This window comes from Branchiostoma belcheri, unplaced genomic scaffold (genome assembly GCF_001625305.1).
Source record: "Branchiostoma belcheri isolate BF01 breed outbred unplaced genomic scaffold, Haploidv18h27 scaffold59, whole genome shotgun sequence".
NCBI lineage: Eukaryota > Metazoa > Chordata > Leptocardii > Amphioxiformes > Branchiostomatidae > Branchiostoma > Branchiostoma belcheri.
The window spans coordinates 1336994-1355528 of NW_017804231.1; the positions used below are offsets into that span (position 1 = coordinate 1336994).

The 18535-nt window shown below is 39.2% G+C and overlaps 1 protein-coding gene across 4 annotated transcripts in view; it reads left to right on the plus strand.

Annotated features, from left to right (window-relative positions):
* The first annotated feature begins 501 nt into the window (after positions 1-501).
* LOC109481983 (adenylate cyclase type 2-like) overlaps positions 502-18535 on the plus strand; it is a 54280-nt gene continuing 36246 nt past the window's right edge. The window contains exon 1 of one of the 4 annotated variants that reach the window (XM_019784596.1): positions 502-708. The gene's annotated coding sequence lies outside the window, so the exon portion shown is untranslated. Of the gene's footprint in view, positions 709-1473; positions 1598-8606; positions 8682-17430; positions 17574-18535 lie in introns of those variants that run through there. The other 3 variants (XM_019784600.1, XM_019784598.1, XM_019784597.1) reach the window with 3 other exon arrangements.

The following is an 18535-nucleotide window of genomic DNA, read 5'->3' on the forward strand; positions in this document are numbered from 1 at the left end:
ATTTTATTGTGTCTGTGAAGGTGATGCCTGCAATGTTGGTTTTGTTTTCCCCACAAGTGTTTTTTGTGGGTTGATGCCAATGATGGTTTTTGAAGTTGACATTGCTCTCAGACTACTGGTATTTTCAGGGACTGGCTCAATAAGGTCTTGGTCTGCATAAGGGGCTCTGGTCATAGTATATAGTTTAGAGGGCTGACTACACTTTCTTTTAAATTCAGTGTCATCCCTGCATATTACTACAACTGCAAAACTGCAACTGTTGATCATAAAATGATGAAACTTTCGTACGAGTTATGACAAACTGAAACGGCTGATTACGCCTTAGAAAAGTCATACACATATATCCTCAGACATCTAACCAAATTTTGAGAGAAATATCCAGATTTTGAGATAAGAGTGTGAAGTTTTACATGTTGAGTCTATGAACCATATACATTGTATAAGACTTGAAATGGCCCCTAATGACTGACACCATGTATCCCCCCAGGCCCCACCCTACCACACCGCTCCTTCTGTGGACAGATGACGTCAACAACATGTCACTTCCTGACTCTCCTTGAACCCTGGGTCACCCAGATGTTCCCTGACAAGACTTGTCTGACCAGTTTGGGGTGATCAGCTGCAGAACTGTACTGTATACCACAACACAACAGGGTAGTGCCACTGTACGTCCACATCTGGACACTTTGGAAGAGAAATTTTCTAAAGGTAACGTTTAAATGTTTGTCCAGTTTGTGTTATATGTTAACTGTTTTGAGTCTTCTTCTGTCTGAAGTAGTTTGATTGACACTCGCCATGGACATGTGGGTTTTCAAAGTAAGAAATTTTATGTTACTATAAAAATTATGTAATGATTTTAATGTCAGGTAAGTTATTGTATATGTTGGACATACAATTTGTGAAGCTGATTTATAAGTTTGATACCACTCTGTTGGAAGCGTAATAATCATATATTAGGGTGACTAAAGGTATTTTGGTTTGTGTCAATATCCTGGAATATTGTCTTTTGATGTCTTTTGAAATGAAATTTACGGCAGTTAGAATAATATTGTGGTTTTCCTTTTTCACTCCGCTCTGTAAACTGTGTACACCAAGCACTTAATTGAATGTCTGTTTTTTTTTTAATTTGTCTGTTTCTACTCTAAAATGTTTGCGGAACTGTAGAAGAAAGAAAGTCAGTGAATTATTTGTTCTCGGTAATGATAAATTTGCAGAACAGAAGTGACCGCAAAAACAGCGAGCAGAAATGTATTGAGAAAAACTAGTGATTTACAGTACATGTATTCTCAGTCAGCATGATTATTCAGGTGATATGGTAAGATCTACCTTCCTCCAGTTCAGAGTTTGGATAGTTTGTAGTTTTAACCTCCCAGCCCTGTTTGTGTTCTTACTGTCAGTGTTTTCTTGTCTGGCAGCCATTCTTGTGGTTTATTTACCAATCAGGTGGACATAATGAGATTACCTAAGGTGACCAGACAGACAACTTATTGGCTCACCCTTTCAGCAGTGTTGTCATGACAGGATTTGAAGGTTGAACACCAGTAAACCTCTAGTGTTTCTAGCTGATCTGATCAGAGAAACATTCCTCTACACTGAGGTAGGTTATGAGTACCCTCTGGTATTGACAGTACTGTGAGAAGCTATGAAATGGCTAAGGAAGAAACATGTCATCGAAATCATTATCTGGACTAGTGAATACATGTACTTTGTTTTTTTTTGTAATAGTGTCTTAAATTACCACTTTATCTTAGTGGAACTTTCAGTTTGCAACAAGAAGAGAAACAAACTTCCAGGTGGCATATCATGATTAGCCCGGAAGCCAGACAAGTTAGCCATGGCCTATTCAGGCCAGTTCTTATGGCTCCAACACTGATATACCAGCACTGATTCAAACTTTGCCTGGGCTCAGGGCTTTTATGGTAAACCTCAGGGGGCCCAGGCAAAGTTTCCTTGGGGGTACATCAACCCTGGAGCCGAAAAGCTGGCCTGTTGAGGCCCTGGCTACCGTCTGGATGCCTTAGCAACATCTGAATGAAACAAAGAGCACATTATAGCACAGAAAAACCTCTTAAGCCTGTTTCAAGAGTCTGGAATGTCCTTGACAAGGTCATGTGTTGCTTTGGCAACAATACATGATTGTATGGCCAGCTGGAACATTATTATAGCTATTGATAACTTCCTGCAACAAGTACTTTGCTCCTACAGTGTGAATGACAATAATAGGATTGTACATGTGATGTTGCAATACTGATTGATTGTTCCGGTTTTGAAAATTTCTTTGCTTTGCTTGTGGATTGCAAGCTGCTGGAAAAATTCTACCCCTCCTAATTGAAAGACTGCAGAGGAAGTTGCCTCAGGCATGAAGTGTAACATGTCGAAGGAGATTATAGGTCAGTCTGATGATTTAAAGACCCTGTTACCTGAGATATGTCGTTTTATCATCATAGCATGTTTGTATAACAATGTGACAATCACGACCAACAAATTAGGTGGTGTCCCACCCTTTTCCTTTGTGTATTGGGGTAAGTCCGACAGGGCGAAACAGTAATGATACATAATTGTGGGTGGAGAAAATAGGTAATGCTATTATTCAAATTTAGACCTCTTTTGCATGATTTTTTAGGAAATTCCTTCTTTGTTATAAGGTGTCTTTGGGTGGAAAATATGATCATCTGATATAACATTGCATAATCAATGACAGACATCTACAAGTCATCAGTGGTAAAGGCTACAAATGTACATCATTTGGCAAAGGTATGTGTTGTATTCTATACAGTGAGTATACTTACCTTACTTTTCGTTCCTGGAAACTGCCTGGCTAGACCCCGGGCCGTGGGCTGGGAATTGTGCCCTAAGCATTACAGTTTGAACTTTGAAGTAAAAGATTGTAGCATCAGCACCTTGTCTAGAGTCTGTCATCCTGTATTCATTAGAATTGACAGTGACAATAATTTTCCTTACATCACTAATGGAAAAAGTGCTTTGGATAATGTCAAGTACCGGTAGTACGTAGCTTGTATGAAGGCCTGGAATTATTCCATAGGGAATGTGTTATTCCATATTCTCTTCACCCAATCGATATAAAACTTTCGTGCACATAATGCACAGTTAATTCTTAAAAGACTTTCTATTGTGAACAACTCCTACATGTTAGTTCATCTAATTTTACTTGTGTTTTGAAATCCTGAAGTTTTTTGGGGAATACATGATTTTTTTACAGATCATACAAAAACACTGTTTTCTCATAACGCAACAGGTAATATTGGAACAGAATCTGTTCCAATGATTTTAGTACTGTTCACTCAGTTACAGCTGTTGTACATGTTTCTGTCAGATAATTTCTTTATTTCGTCATTCAGCCTTGTAGACTTCTTTGAAGTCTGCCAAGTTTGCCTGGCTAAGAAACACCTAACCAGTATAACACTTGTACATGGAATTAGTTCTCCAAAGGGACCCCCATATGACTGTTACGCACTCAATGGATGTTACATGTACATGAAACAAAATTGAGATGACAGGAAAAAATATTTCAAGTTGGCTTGAACACTTATTAATATGTAATAGCAAAGTGGAATCTTGTATCCAGTCCCTTTATGGGAAAGTGGACCTGCAGCTGGCAGTCTGAAAGTACACGTAGGACTCTGCACTGTACGTGTATAGAGTTTTTGTAGTCTGGTTAATATCTGGAGATGTTCAGTAACAGGATATGATTTACTACATCTGTTGCACACCCCGTACGGGGATGCTTTAATGGTTCCTCCATTACTGTATAATTTCTCCCTAGGTGGCTTCTTGGAACAAAGTCAAATTGGCAGTATGGGCAATGCATCAAAAACTTGACAGTGACAGTGTTGAGCTTGGCTGAGTGGAAAGAACCTGATTCTGACACTGCATATATAGAGTCCCTCAAAGTTGACTGTTAAGTCAAAATGTCAGCTAATGTACAGAGACGATTCATGTTAAAAAATCTGACCTATTCAGAACGATAATGTTACAGGTTAGTGCAGGTGGCCCTGTGTAACACTCAAGGTATTTTTTTTTCCTGCTGATAAACCCATGAAGAGTTTGAACATAATTTGTCAAAAGTCCAACATGGTATTAAACTGCCCTATGGAATACTGCCATGAAGCCAATGGTTTCTTTTTGGCTTCAGAAACTCAGTTGATAACGGTATCCCGCCATGTTAAACTTTTGTTTCCATTTCTAACACAGCTGGATGTCAGGCAAGGAACTTCTAGCAGAGACTATACCTGATTTGTCAGTGGATTGAAGTACTAGTAGGTCGTTTGAGGACACATGTCCTTGTACTCAGGCTTGGCTGTCCTTTTCTGACCTGTCCTATTGATTCAGAGACTGCTGCATACGATTTATTCATATAAATGAGTCCTCGGTCCAAGTAAATCACCCTGGGACACGTCCAAAGAGCCATGGACCACGCCGGCACATCCTTCATCCACAACTTTGATAACGATCACGTCTGCAGGCTAGATCTGGAAAAGGGACTGTAACATCACTGGCGAACATTAGTCAGTATAGGTCTGGAGAACTGATAAATTTGTATGCTGTGGGCCAGCTGCATAGCCAGCCTGAAATTTTCTTCCATTATCTCAATTTTGTTTGATGTAATATTACAGTACATAACTGTATGTCAAGCACCAAACATGACAATCCAGTAGGATTCGGGTGCAGATCTGGAAACATTCTGACCCTAGGAAATTTTCCTACATTTTGAGGGGCAAAGTTTGCTGGTAGACTAAGCTTAGTTAAGGACATCTCTTTCCACATCTTTACCCACCCATTATTGTCTGTCTAAGATGATGGATTGGGCAAAACTTTTGTCCATCACAAGCCTCAAAATTCTGTCAAATGAAAGAAAGACGGATGCTGGCTAGAACACTGCCGTTGGCTAAAGCTTCACCAAAACAATTTTATATCAATCCCTCCTGGCATGCAAGTCTTAGAGTTACAATGACTGATTTTTCATGAAAATGAAAGCCCTGGCTAGTGCCTTTGTCTAAGTCAGATTAAAAGTGTTACTACAGAAATTGCACTACTCCCTCTGGCAGAATGTACAGAAATTGCAGTATTGAAATACACACACACACACACACACACGCACACACACACACACGTGCAGAAAAATAAGGCAATAGCAGTAATTAACTCACTTTGGGGTAAATTTACCGGACATTCCTTCATTCTACAGTACAAATATTGTGGTCATAATCTGACTATACATGCATGTGCATGTACATGTCTGTTTATATTTATGACATTGGCCCATCTTAACCTGGACATTGAGTGTAATATACATGTAAAGCTTTGGATTGTGTCATGGAACAAAGTTGAAGAATAAAGCGGACGACAGACATTGCCTGCAAAGCCTTCAAATCTTCCCCTATGCATTTGGGAAATAAGAGCTGTTTATGGTGCAATAATTTGTTCATTTCAATTTTTATGAGTATTTTTATGCTTTGAGATTGATCCAACAGTATTTTATTGACACGAGAGGTAAGATTGTAAGTTATTATGGGTTCACCACACCACGAAGTGGTGTGGTGAAACCATATTGCTTTTTCTGGTGTTTCTTCTTCTCCTTCTCCTTCTCCTTCTCCTGCCATTTTTTAAATGGATTCAGCTTCTTCATTTTAGGGCCTAAGGTCCTGAAATTTGGTATGGAGGTACAGTGGGCAAATACCCCTAGGCGTTTGTTAAATTTTTGTGATACAGGCTTTTAGAATGGTTTTATTTGAGTTTTTTGGCTGTGTTATAGCAAATGTATTACTGTGTTAGTGTGCCGTGTTTACCACATGAGTCATCACAATGGAATGCAGGGCATCAACCAATAGGCATGCAGCTTTCCTCTATTCTTCTTGCTGATTGGCTGTTGGGATTTAACTTGATTAACACCTGCACAGAGCATTTCCACCTGCACAGAGCATTTCTTGCTGATTGGCTGTTGGGATTTAACTTGATTAACACCTGCACAGAGCATTTCCATACTGACAGTATGTCTGTATTCAAGTGTTTTGGTAGGTATTTCAAGCTTTCCTGCTCCAGCATTGGAATGCGGGGCATGAACGTTTTTTATTTTATTTTGAAAATCAACAGTTTGCATTATGCAATTAAAAATCCTAACCAATAAAGTAGGGAATAGCTAACCAACTGTTGTTTTAGTTGTATGTTACATTGTTACTTCATATTATAGTTATATCAATGTAAATCATTGTTTTCCCTTGTGTTTCTCATTCTTTCCCTGCCATGTCGTAAAATGTGGTGAACCCATCGCTGTATTTGCTCCAAAGCAAATATTGGCCTTTCTAGTTATGTCAATCTCTTAAGGACACATAAAAGGTGAAGTTATACAGTAGCTGCTGTAGTTTTTGCATGGTCTTTTGAAGGTACATGTTTGGGGAATCTGTACTTTTGCAGTAGCAGGGGCTTTTATGTGAAGGTGCGTTGAGGTCACATAAACATTGTAGCATCTACCTAGCCGGGAGTCCAGCCATGTTAGCTTTGTTCTGCTCCCCAAGATACTGGGCAGTGGTAGCCTGGTTACCAAACCTATTATAGCTCCCGAGTCCTACACCCTCTCCGCAAATCTATTTGCGGAGAGGATGTAGGACTCAGGAGCTATAATAGGTTTGGTAACCAGGCTAGGGCAGTGGACCAAAGCTAACAAGGCTGGACTCCAGGCTAGCATCTACCTTGGTGGGCCAATTTGTTAACATTTGTACCATTAGAACATACTTGGCAGATGTATAAACTTTATCATCTGGTGCTACAAACTGTCCAACTCCATTAGGCAGGTTCAAGTCATTTAGTTTTTCTGGTAAAATAAGATACAATTGTCATAATAATTCTTTTGACAGATTTAAATTTGAACAATTTGCTTAACAGTAGACTTATAATAATCAACATTCTTTCTTCAGAATGAACTACTGGTATTTCTAATTTATTTCTTGAAAGAGTTGACTGCCCTGTCGCTGACACTCTAACCTCCATTTGGCCTTGAGCCATGTACTAGAAAATGTAACATGTGGTCCCTCAGGAAGGTTTACAGGCCTGTTTTAGATGGAAATAGCTTTTTATGTGTCATAATACATTTTCTACAGGGCTCCTGAGGGCAAATGGAGGTTAGAGTGACAGGACAGTCAACTCTCTCACCTTGTTGAACGTCACTCATGTCCCCATGGTGACAGTCAAGGAAGGGACATTTCTTGATACACCTTAATTGTCAGAAAATTATTGGTGGTGGACCTGCATGCCCTTTTTCGTTAAGTGTTAGGAGCCATCTTAATTCTCCATTAATTGAGGCCAGCCCGCTTTCATTGAACATTAATCATTGTTGGTATATTCATTGTGAAGCATTATTGGTCGTTTTAATTCGTGGTCGTGTTATTTGCAATCCTTAATTCATCGTTCAGCGTTATTGAGAAATTCTTCGTTCAGGGTAGACCTACTAGTCAAACTAGTCAAACTAGTACTAGTCAAACTTCAGATTATTTATCTTTTGTGGTTTCTGCTTGAATGTCTTCGTTTCCGCACTGCCAGACACCCCGTTACCTTTTTCTCACCAATCCAGGTACCTAAATCTAGTGCTGTACGGATTTAAAAATGCGTGAATTACATGTTGATTTGCCGTTAAGTATTTGCAGCCTAACCGTCCTGAATTTACCCTGCAGAATTTACGTACTGTTAAGCATTGCCAGAACAGCCCAGTGTGTAAGAGTAGCAGTTGATTTGTTCGTGACATTTAGATAGGAAATGGTTGATTTATCAGGAAATTTAATCACAAGTATTTTGCGCCTTTAGCTACGTCAGCTATCAGATGCTTTTCTGACATAGAAAAATAGAGAAGAATCATAGAAGATTCTAGATGTAGGTACCATTGATTCATTCTCTCTACAGTACTACGGTAACTGTAAATCTGCATGTCTTTTTTTTCTCATCTATAACATTGATAGCTTGAATTGATCTGCGAAATGTTGAATGTGTATGATAAATGTTAGTATAATTTCAGCGATGATATTAATAATCTGTAAAAATTTTAGGAAAGAAACCAAAATACTATTCGTTTAAAAATTTTAATCAGTTCTTCACTTCTTTTGGCAGTGAACAATAGCAACCATTCTATGCATAAATTCTGAACTCTCAGGCTTGAATAATTTCTTTGTTCCATTTTGAAAAGGACCTGCAAAACCCGGGTCAGAAGCTGGTCACACTTCCTGTCCATGGGAATAATTTGGGATGTTTCTTGGGTTTCCATGGTTATGGAGATCTCTTTCAATATTGAAATGCTTATGGCTGAAAATTTAGGAAGTTCTAATGGTTAGTGGCTGTGAAAGGGTTTTTGTAAATGCTTGGTCTATGTTTAATTTGATATCAATACATATTGTATAACTCTTCTACATGAGTGATTAGTGATTTGGGAATACTTTTGGTACTTTTTGAAATGCAAATTCCTGCCTAATCAGCTGTAGAATTGAAAAGCAAGGAAAGAGCAAGAAGGACAAAGCATAGTATAAGGAACTTTGTTTCCCCTAAAACATCCTCTGGTTTCCAGTAATAGTAGTAGCATGACTCAGAGTTTACATTGGGGAAACAACCACAACTGTTGCTCTACTCTACTTCCTGTGGATGTTTCACATTCAAGTCTCCTCAGACCAGCTCCAAAGCAGGTAGGTTTCACACATCAGCGTAAGCTACTAGACTTTAGGCTCTAGTGTACTAGTTACAGTAACTGTTGTTGTTATGATGTGCCCTTTTGATATTGCATATTTTTAAAAAAATTGGGAAGTTTTGCATAATTTAAACAATGCATTATCTTGATAATACACTTTCCTACATGTATCAAGGATATACAATATTAATGTACACGTACATTGCCATGTATGTGTGGTATGTTGTTGAATATTTCTTGTTCTAATCAATATTCATAGGCTTCTTAGAAGTCTTGTTCTATTTGACTCTTGCTTAAGGAGATCAGTGATATTGGTATACCATAAGCTATCTGTAATTGGAATTATACCATAGATAGTACTAGCAAGTTCTGGCTGTTATTTTCATACTACATGTACTTGTGACAAACCCATAGTGTGATAGTTCATATAATTTAGTGAGATTAACTCCCTTATTGCTGTATCCTATTATCAGGCAACCTTGCTACATGTAGCTCTTAGGCTTGAATCATAGCAACTGTTTGATAGTTATTTCCTAATGGTACCTGGTAATGATATCATATAAATATCATAATTGTTATTGCTACATCAGTGAAGTTTAGACATCCAGGTAATATGATATAATAATGATACGCTAAAAAACAGTTACTCAAACAACTGGATATGATTTTGGAAGTGGTCAGACATTTCAGGTAGCATCCACTACCAGTCCTTCTGTTAGTGACCCTGGAGAGCTTTCAAAATCAGCATGTTTTAACTGTTTTTTTTTCATAATTGTTATTGGTTATACTGGCGATACCAACTGCAACATTCTCTTTGAATATGATCATAATATATATTATAGAATACACTACAGTGTACAGTTCGTATTTCATATCACCCGAGGTACCTGCCTGACCGCGGGAATGTTGGGACCTAGGGTCATGCGGAATACACCTAAGAAAACATGCCTTTCTATGTGAAATGAGCCAAAATTAGGTGTCTGTAAACCCAAAAAAATGCAGCAAAGTCAATTCCAGTGTTCGAATCCTGTATCCAAATTTTCCAAAGCAGTGCACGCAGTTCAGGTGAAACACGTTCTATGGAACATTTGGAAGCCCAATAGAACCCTGGGCTGTACCCTAGTTATTACACGGGCCGGAACACCCGTATCGAACGTTGTTGCAGCCCAGGTATGACATAAAGGGCTGTACAGATGGACAGCAGCAGGGTTATTGATTCAGTGGTTAACAGTAAGATTTACTGACACCATTAGAAGGGGATTGTTACTGCACAGTCCATCCACAGGAAGATAGAACACAGCACTGTGGTGTAATCCTCAGACTTTATGTCTGTCTCTACCTACAATCAATATTTAGGCCGTGAAGATAAAAGAAAAAATCTGTCTTGGCTCCAGCTTGGCTGGAGTCAACCTCCTGTTTTGACCTTTGTAGTTTTTCAAGGTCAAGGTCCATTCTTTGTTTTTAAGTCTCTGTTTGTGTCATCATGCTTTGTGGGAAACACACTCAAAACTTATCTAAGAGTAAGATGACCACTTACTGAAAGGGGACTTGTCTTTGACAAGTGGTCTGATTAAGTTATACAAAAAACAAGCTGATTAGTTTTGCTTATTAATCATTTTGCTATTTCCTAATAATAATTGGTTTGAAATACTATTATTGGTCTTGTTTTTCATTCTGTACTGGACAGGTCTTTCAAGTGATTTTCTTATTGATGCTTTACCTTAGATGTCTAACCCCATCAAAAGTGTCAGAAACTTTTTTCCAGAATGTTTGGCAGAACTTGGGATGTAGCCACTGGGCACATGTAAGGCAGAGTTACCCCAATGCCTGCAAGTAATGCATGAATATTATGTTCAAAATCAATGGATCCTGTAAAATTGATGTGAGAAGCAAATCATTTTGCCATGCCCCATGGCAAGCCATTGTGTAGACTTTGTAAGCCCTGGGCTTGGCAAGCCTGATATAGATTCCTTGTCATACATGTAGTAAACACTACTTCAAGTACAGTCAAACTTGCCCGAGCGACCACCTTCCATCTGACCATTGACTACCGTTTTTTCTTGGTTCTGATTTTCCTCTGTAGATATAAGCAGGTTGCCATTGATTTCGACACTAGACAGTGTTTGTGCAATGTAACTTAGCGCCATGTCGCCATGCTTTTTGTATTAAAATAAAGCACTTGTCTATTACACATGTAAGTAAGAAGATTTTTCTTGGTCCGTTGGGTGGTCGTATTAGACAAGTTTGACTGTTTGTACAAAATTAGCAAAATAGCAGTACCAAATTGAGCTGATTGAAGCCAAATCAGTACATTGGGTTCAACAGCCTCAAGTTGAAGACTCTGACTCCCAACCATTAAGTATTCCAATCTATCACTCAATGGCAGGTACTATTACAGATCAAACAGGTGATCAGTTTATTCAAACATCAAAAGAAACACCTGCTAATGGAATTAAAACAGAAAGAGGAAATTACATCGAAGGGCAGCTGCTCCAGTGTTGTGTGTGTAAACAAAGCTCTTAAATTTTAGCTGCTGCCAGAGAATTAGTGGCCCTTACTACTAAACAAACATCACTACGGTGGGGAATAAGAATGACACAATAAAGGACCCTTAGCAAACCACCAGTAATGATGTGTGACTGTCAGTAACTGATCAGTGGCTGACAGTCTCAATAATTTCAGTCACAGTTCAGTAAAGCAGCTGAACTGTCATGACTGTAATACAACTGACAAGTACTGATGCTTCCTAAGAGTTATTCTGACTGATCTGAACTGACAGTTACTGTCTTGACAGTATAGTGACATGATACCCAATCAATTGCTGAAATGCTACTGCCAGCTTCAGAAGACATTGTTCAATTTCTGTCAACTACTGACATTGATTACCCCCCAGTATATCAACAAATAAGAATGAGATTGTCACATGATATAGCCCAAACTGTGATTGGTGCATTCGTACTCTCTGACATTTACTGCTGAGATGAATAATGGAAATCTGCTGCAGCATGTATTGAACCAACTTTATTCCATGCATCAGTGCACATGACTGGTGTATTCTGTGCTGACATTCAGAAATTGATGTCATTAATCTTCCCCATCATCAGACGATACACTTCCACGTGTGAATGGATGATCAAAGCAGCTACAGATGTGCATCGACATTCCTTACGTGAAGTTTGCCGGCGCCCTGTTCACAACCAACGCCAGTTTTACATACTAATAACTTTTTGTTTGGCATGCACAGAATATTCTTTAGGGTCTACAACGCAGAACTGCTGCTTTAAGGTGCTGCCATGAATTGTATAACATGGTTTACAAACCTGTGAGTGTAATCTTCAAGCTGATTATGTCAGGCATAAATCAATGATATATACTTATCTTTCTTGGTTAAGTCTATTGAGTCATCAAGTTTTGTTAGATCTCAGTAGTGAGATACGGTAGGTAACCATTGAATCTCCTAACATTTGTTTGAAGATTATGTCTCAACTGGAACATTATGACTGTTAAGTTACTTCCAGGTTTAGAAATATTGTTTTGAGTGGCAGAGTTTCTGGGATTGTCTGTCCTGAGAGACTAGTTGACAGCACACGGGTGGGTGAAGAATGACAGGAGGAACCCAGTTCTTCCCTGAAGTCTGAAACCTCTGATGTCTTGTTCTGACATGGGAATTTTCAGAAGACATCATAAATCTCTCTGATTCAGGCTTTGTAGTTTCTCCTCTGCTACCTAGTACGCTTTCTCCCTCAAGCAACGTACCTCTTCAATCATTAGTCTGTCATGATGCCTGACTGCGCTTCTTCTCCTATTTCCTTTCCAAAGATTGATTGCAAGAAAACAGGTAGTTATAAGGCCTGGGTGCTTCGGGAATTCACTTCCTGATGACATCTTCAATTTGCAAGATTCGCTGATTTAGAAGCAAGTTAGTTTCTAGCTGATAGTCTCAGATGTCAAACCTCTGCACATCAGAACCCAACACACTTATCATGGGTCACCCGGTGTTCTTGACTTAGGCCATGTCGATTTGATTATTGGATGATATCCTCTGGGATCACCAAAACTGAGGCAAGCCTGGGAATAAAAAACTTTTGGCAATAAAAAGGTTGCCTTTATTATGAAATCTACGTGGTCATGAAGGTTGAACAAATGAATAAACACAGAGTATGGTATGGTAAATAATAGACTCTTCATCTTCATTTCTGCTCATATTCTTCTTTTCCTTTGGAATTGATTCTGGCATTCTACAACATTTATATTAATATTAGTATGCTTTTTCAATATTTGTTTGCAATACACGGCATATATTTTGCTCATTTTGCAATTGCTTTGTACGATTTACAGTTTGCTATTGGGAAACAGACAAACTGTGTGCAGATGTCATCCATATATTAATCGAACTAACATGACCTAAATAGGCAAGCTACAATGAAGCTGCATTGTACTACTATCTAACAAAATACATTACATGTATGTAGTACATATTGTGCAATTATCATCTGGTGCTTTCTTTACATCACTCATTAGATTTATGTTACAAAACCTGTTTCTATGCCCACTCATTACAGATTGCTCAACAACACAATTCACCCCGCGACCATTGTGCCAAATTGCTCCCTGTAATATTTGGGACCTACTGGTAAAGGATTGGGACAAATTTGTCTTTTCTCAGGGGATCACCCTTGTGACAGTGTCCATTAATCAGATTAAGGTGGCGCCAGGTAACAATCTGACGCTGAGGCGCACTTGAAAAAGGCTTTATGCATGAAAGAGGTGGGGATCGTTTAAATGATTGCTGTCATGCTAGAGTAGAGGTCGTTCTACCTTCATTTTTCTAACTTTTCTCTTAACTTTCTGTTTTGATGGTACATATATTTGTGAATGTTAGACATTCAGGAAATATACTAAATGTTTTTCTTCAAGGCACCGGTAACTAACAGGTTCACCGTTGGAAATTTAGTATGATGGTAGATCCTATCCTGTTGATGTTGATAAATTTGGTTACGTGAACTCTAAGAACTCTAAGAACAGTTTTTCATAACTCCAAACTGAAAAAACTTCCTTCCAATTAAGTGGTATAAGAAGAATAATGTTGGTATGTACCCCTGACCTTACCTGAACTTTTTGCCTTACAAGTTACCGGTACATTTTCAAAAGCGCCGAACTGTTGAAGGATCAAGTTCCCCTTTCTTCACCATCCCCCAATTGGTCGCATTGCTCCCTTGCAATTACCATTACGCTAAAATAAAATCCTAGCTAAAACCCTGAATGTATAAAGAGCACATCTGCTTATAGTAAGCATTTAAGACAACTTACTTCAGCACCTTTGGAACCCACAGCTGACCTAGACCAGTCCGACTTATTCTGAATGCAGATGAGGAATTGATAACAGGAAGCGTTTAGATACGACTGGCCTACTTTTTTTTCTAAGCTGACCTTTTCCCTTATCCTGCCTGTGCATCTGTTAGATATCCCAGGGTGGCACAATGATATAAACATCAGTCTTCCCTCAGGAAGAGGTTATCTATCCTCTAATGAAACCTCGAAATAATCCATGGCTAATGCACAAGGAAATTGTTACTCAAGCAACTGGATAGGTTTTGAAAACTGTCAGAAATTTCAAGTAGCATCCACTACTTTTAGTCAGTGACTTTCAGTCATTGCATAGTCCAGTAGGATGCATAGTCCAGTGGTTAGCCACCCTGCCTCTGAACTAATAAGAGGTTGGGAGTTCGAATCCTGGCTGTTGTCGCTCACCCGACATGCACATGCTCAAGTGAGAAGAATTGGTACTTGCTGTAAAGTTATATTATCTGTCCTGCATTGTAAAAAAATGAAGGTAAGCAAGCTTCAAGCTTGACTTGCGTATTCATTTTAAGTCAAGCTGAGATAAATGGTTCAGGTATTCTGAATCACGACTTTTTCCTGCCTGCCTCTCAGATTTGGTTTGAAAGCAAAATATGCCATCAGTTGCGTGCTGTCAACTGCAATATCTCGCCAAGTTTCTCAGCCAGTCCCTGGAACACTGCCAGCCCCAAGCCCACTTTCCGTGCCCTGCTTATTGATGGTACAGTCTTTCATGTAGCAAAAATAAAATGCACTACATGTACACTTTGTACATTACAAGTAGACCGCAGCTGCAATTGGGCACATGAGGTGGCAAAACTGGGTTTTATGCTTTTCAAAAAAGTGCCTTGTGGGCTCATTTGCAACCTGCTCTTTCAGACAGTTCATACCAAGGAATAAAGTCTCTAGCCGGGTGCCGTCTTATTCGTATGCCAGGGCTCCCATACTCCCCCCTAACAGTGTTTGTCTGAAATTAGTCTCGGCGGGAAGGTTTTGTGTAGTATTGAGACAAAATTGCAGTACTTGATTCAAACTTGTTCATACCTCTCTTTTTTTCTGTACTTTTGTGATATGTGTTACTGTTAACTGTAATACTGTTTTCTGATATGCACAACAGAAAATGTATTACTGGGACTGGCAATGGTTTCTGAACAGTTGTCTTCCTAAATTCTGTGTGGTGCAGTCAAAATTTGTCTGGTGTAGATAATTTTCAATGCAGAAAAACGTATTTCAAGCCCTGGATTTGATACATGAGTCAAATTTGTCAAATCTCCTGATATAAAGGTGTACTTGACTGTGCTATCTCTTAAGTTGCAGACACAGGAAGTCATTTGTTCCTGTGTGACAGTTGCGTGACTCTGATGTTGTACAGTAACACCATTAAGCTTGATGGCCATCCAGAAAAGAGCCTCCGAGGTGACGTAGATTACATCAATACCTCAGATAATGTGATGGATGTGGTCCATTTATCCGTATCGTCTGGAAAGCACTAAAAGGAAATTGTTTTTTTTTTAGGGCCAACGAGAAAGATGGCAGGATAAGGTATCAGATTCAGCTCTCAATTGTCTGTGGAAGAGCTAATGTGTATTATATCACGCAGGCTCGTAAATCATTTTTGAATTGATTCCTCGTTCCTCACCATTGATGTAATGATAAGGAAAGAGGAATCAATTCAAAAATGTTGAAAAATGTTGTGGTCGTGTGGCGTAACAGCAGAGTGTTTGTCTCAGAACCAAGAGGTCCTGTCATGTCACCGATCTTGTGCCCTTGGGAAAGGCACTTTACACGACTTTCCTCACTTCACTCAGGTGAAGTACCTAGCTTTGGTTAGGGATGTTCCTCAGATAGGAAATTGAATGGAGGTCCAGTGTTTGGGGAGAGCCACATCCCACACATATTAAAGAGCCCACCACACCTTTCGAAAAAGAGTAGGGGTGTGCCCCAGTGTGCAATGATCCAAAATCCTACCGTCTGGGAGTTGGTGATTCACAGTAAATCACTCGGATGGAGGCCTGGCAAATTCCCATCTTGTATTAGCCTCACAGTGATTACCAAAACCCGATCACCCCTACATGCGGGAGCTGTAGTGAAGCCACAGTGTATAAAAAGTATCATGCTTCACCTCTTTTTAGAATAACTGAAGACGATGATGACCTATATGTAATGGTATATCTTAGAAAGGCCCTTTCTTCTTTGAGGTCTTTCGTGTGTGATGATGACATCAATGGCATCTTAGATATTAGATGGGCAACTTTTTTGATAGAGATACTTTAAGCTCTCTTTTTTTAGCTCTACATTGTATTTTTAGCTACATTTTGTGCATAGTTTGAGACATTAGTGTTTGAAGGAGTTTCTGTCAAGTGTGTTCAAAGGCAAGCTTTTATTTTCTGAGCCTTCGGTACTTCCTCTACACTTTTATGAGTTTATTATAGATACAAATGTAGTTATTGAGTGCTCTATCAGATTATTTGTGGAGGTAGTGGGCTAAAAGACAAGGTGTACAATTGGGGTGAGTCCATCCTTTAAAACAATTTCCTGTGTCACAGTGGTAGCCCGGAATCCAGTTTATCGTGGTTAGAGCGGGCTTTCTTCGGGGCTGCATGAGCTCTTTGCCGCCCAGGTGTTACGCGACAGGAGTTTAATTAGCCCTACCTGGCATGCAAAACTCTAACAGCAAAGCACCTATAGGTGTAACACTCCCACCGGGCGGTCTGTTGAGCTGGGCAGGGGAAACTATTAGAGCCCCGAAGACAGCCTGCCCCAACCACGGTAGACCTCCTAAAATATGAGGCAGGTAATTCTGACTAACCAACTTTATAATCATAAATTGATAGTGTGTAGCCACACTCAATATATTAGCAGTTTAATGGGCCAAGTAGCCTGAGATGAAAAATATTGGTAGATACTAGAAGAGATATAAAAATGACTTTTGATGCAATTCCCAGCAACAATGGCGATGAACTTTATTGCATATTCATGCCCTACATCGGCCAAATGCACTAGGGTTAGATAACTGAAGTACATGATATGATTGTACATTGTATATGGGTAGGAGGAAGAATTACTAGTAAGATTACTGTTGATAACTTCAGATATCTACAAGGTAACTTCTCTCTTTTTAAGCATTCAATTTACAGTTTTCAATTATATCATAGTTCCTAGATGACATATGGTAATAGTTAAGGAATAAAATGCACTAAATCGTCAATAATAATAATTATTTCTGAAAATAACTTCCCTTTCTATTCATGTGTGTGTATGAAGGACAAAGTCATCTACATGTATGCCTATGTGTGCGCGTAAATTACCACTTCCTCAATGCTGCATAATTTTGGGTCATTCCAGTGTATTTCCACCCCTCCGGAGAAACCCCTAATATAGTCCCTCCCATTTCCAAGTTGGTACGGCCCTTCATGCATGGTCTGCTGTGGTACCGGGAGGTTTAACGGGTGGTTAGGTAGAAATCGTTTCCACGCACACCTCAGCGGGCTGCTCACCGCGACACTTCTCCGCTAGCCGACAGATTCCCCTGGTCAACACCTGCACTCAGGTAAATAACGTCTAATTGCTACTGTTGTGTTCGGTGAGTATTTAAATTATTGGCCAGATTATGGAGTGCTTGAAAGTGTTGAGTGGTTCACTGGTGGAAATGGTTTCCGTGACTGAATGGCATATTGCAGTTAAACTTGACATGTAACATTCATTGTAATTTTCAGTCTATAACATTAGAGTACATACATTTGTGTTTGTACATGTAATAGAATGCCGATAACATGCCATATAGTAATAAAATGATGATTTCAGTATTCAGGGTAATTGGAAAGGAAGCCAATATTCATTTTACTAGAATAGACTGATAGAAAATCTTAGTAAGTTCAACAAGACGCTAAAATTTAATGAAAGCATATCAAAACATCACAGGTAAATATCTTATTTTGTACCATATTGATGTGCTATATAATAATAATGTACCCTGTGGTATCTAGGCAAAAGATGTGTAATCTAGCATGTGTGCCAGTTTGTACTACTCCTCTCCCATTTTCCCCCTCCTGATGACCAATGGTATTACCTCTAATGGTCTCTTTGTCAGGCCAAGTGTCCGTTAAACTTCAGCAGATGGATATCACACAATTCTGGCACCCTTCCTCAGAGGTACAGTCATCTGGTGACTGATTGTAATCTAGTCTAGGCCTTATGCCAAAAAACAGTTACTCAAGCAACTGGATATGATTTTGAAAACATCAGACGTTTCAGCTAGTATCCACTAGCTTTCGTCAGTGACTGAGAGACCAGAGGGGAAAGCAGGTTTATATACACAACCTGTTGATTGATATGCAAATAAAGTGAAGACAAATTTTTGGAAGTCGAAAAAGGAACAAAAGTCAGACAAGTCAAGACAAGATGATGCAAATTAGTCTGAAAGCTCCTGTTATACAGGACAGGAGCTTAAGTGTTGTCTGTCCTCGGGGCTGGGAGTGCCGAGAAAACGTTTGAAAACGTCTGACGTTTTCA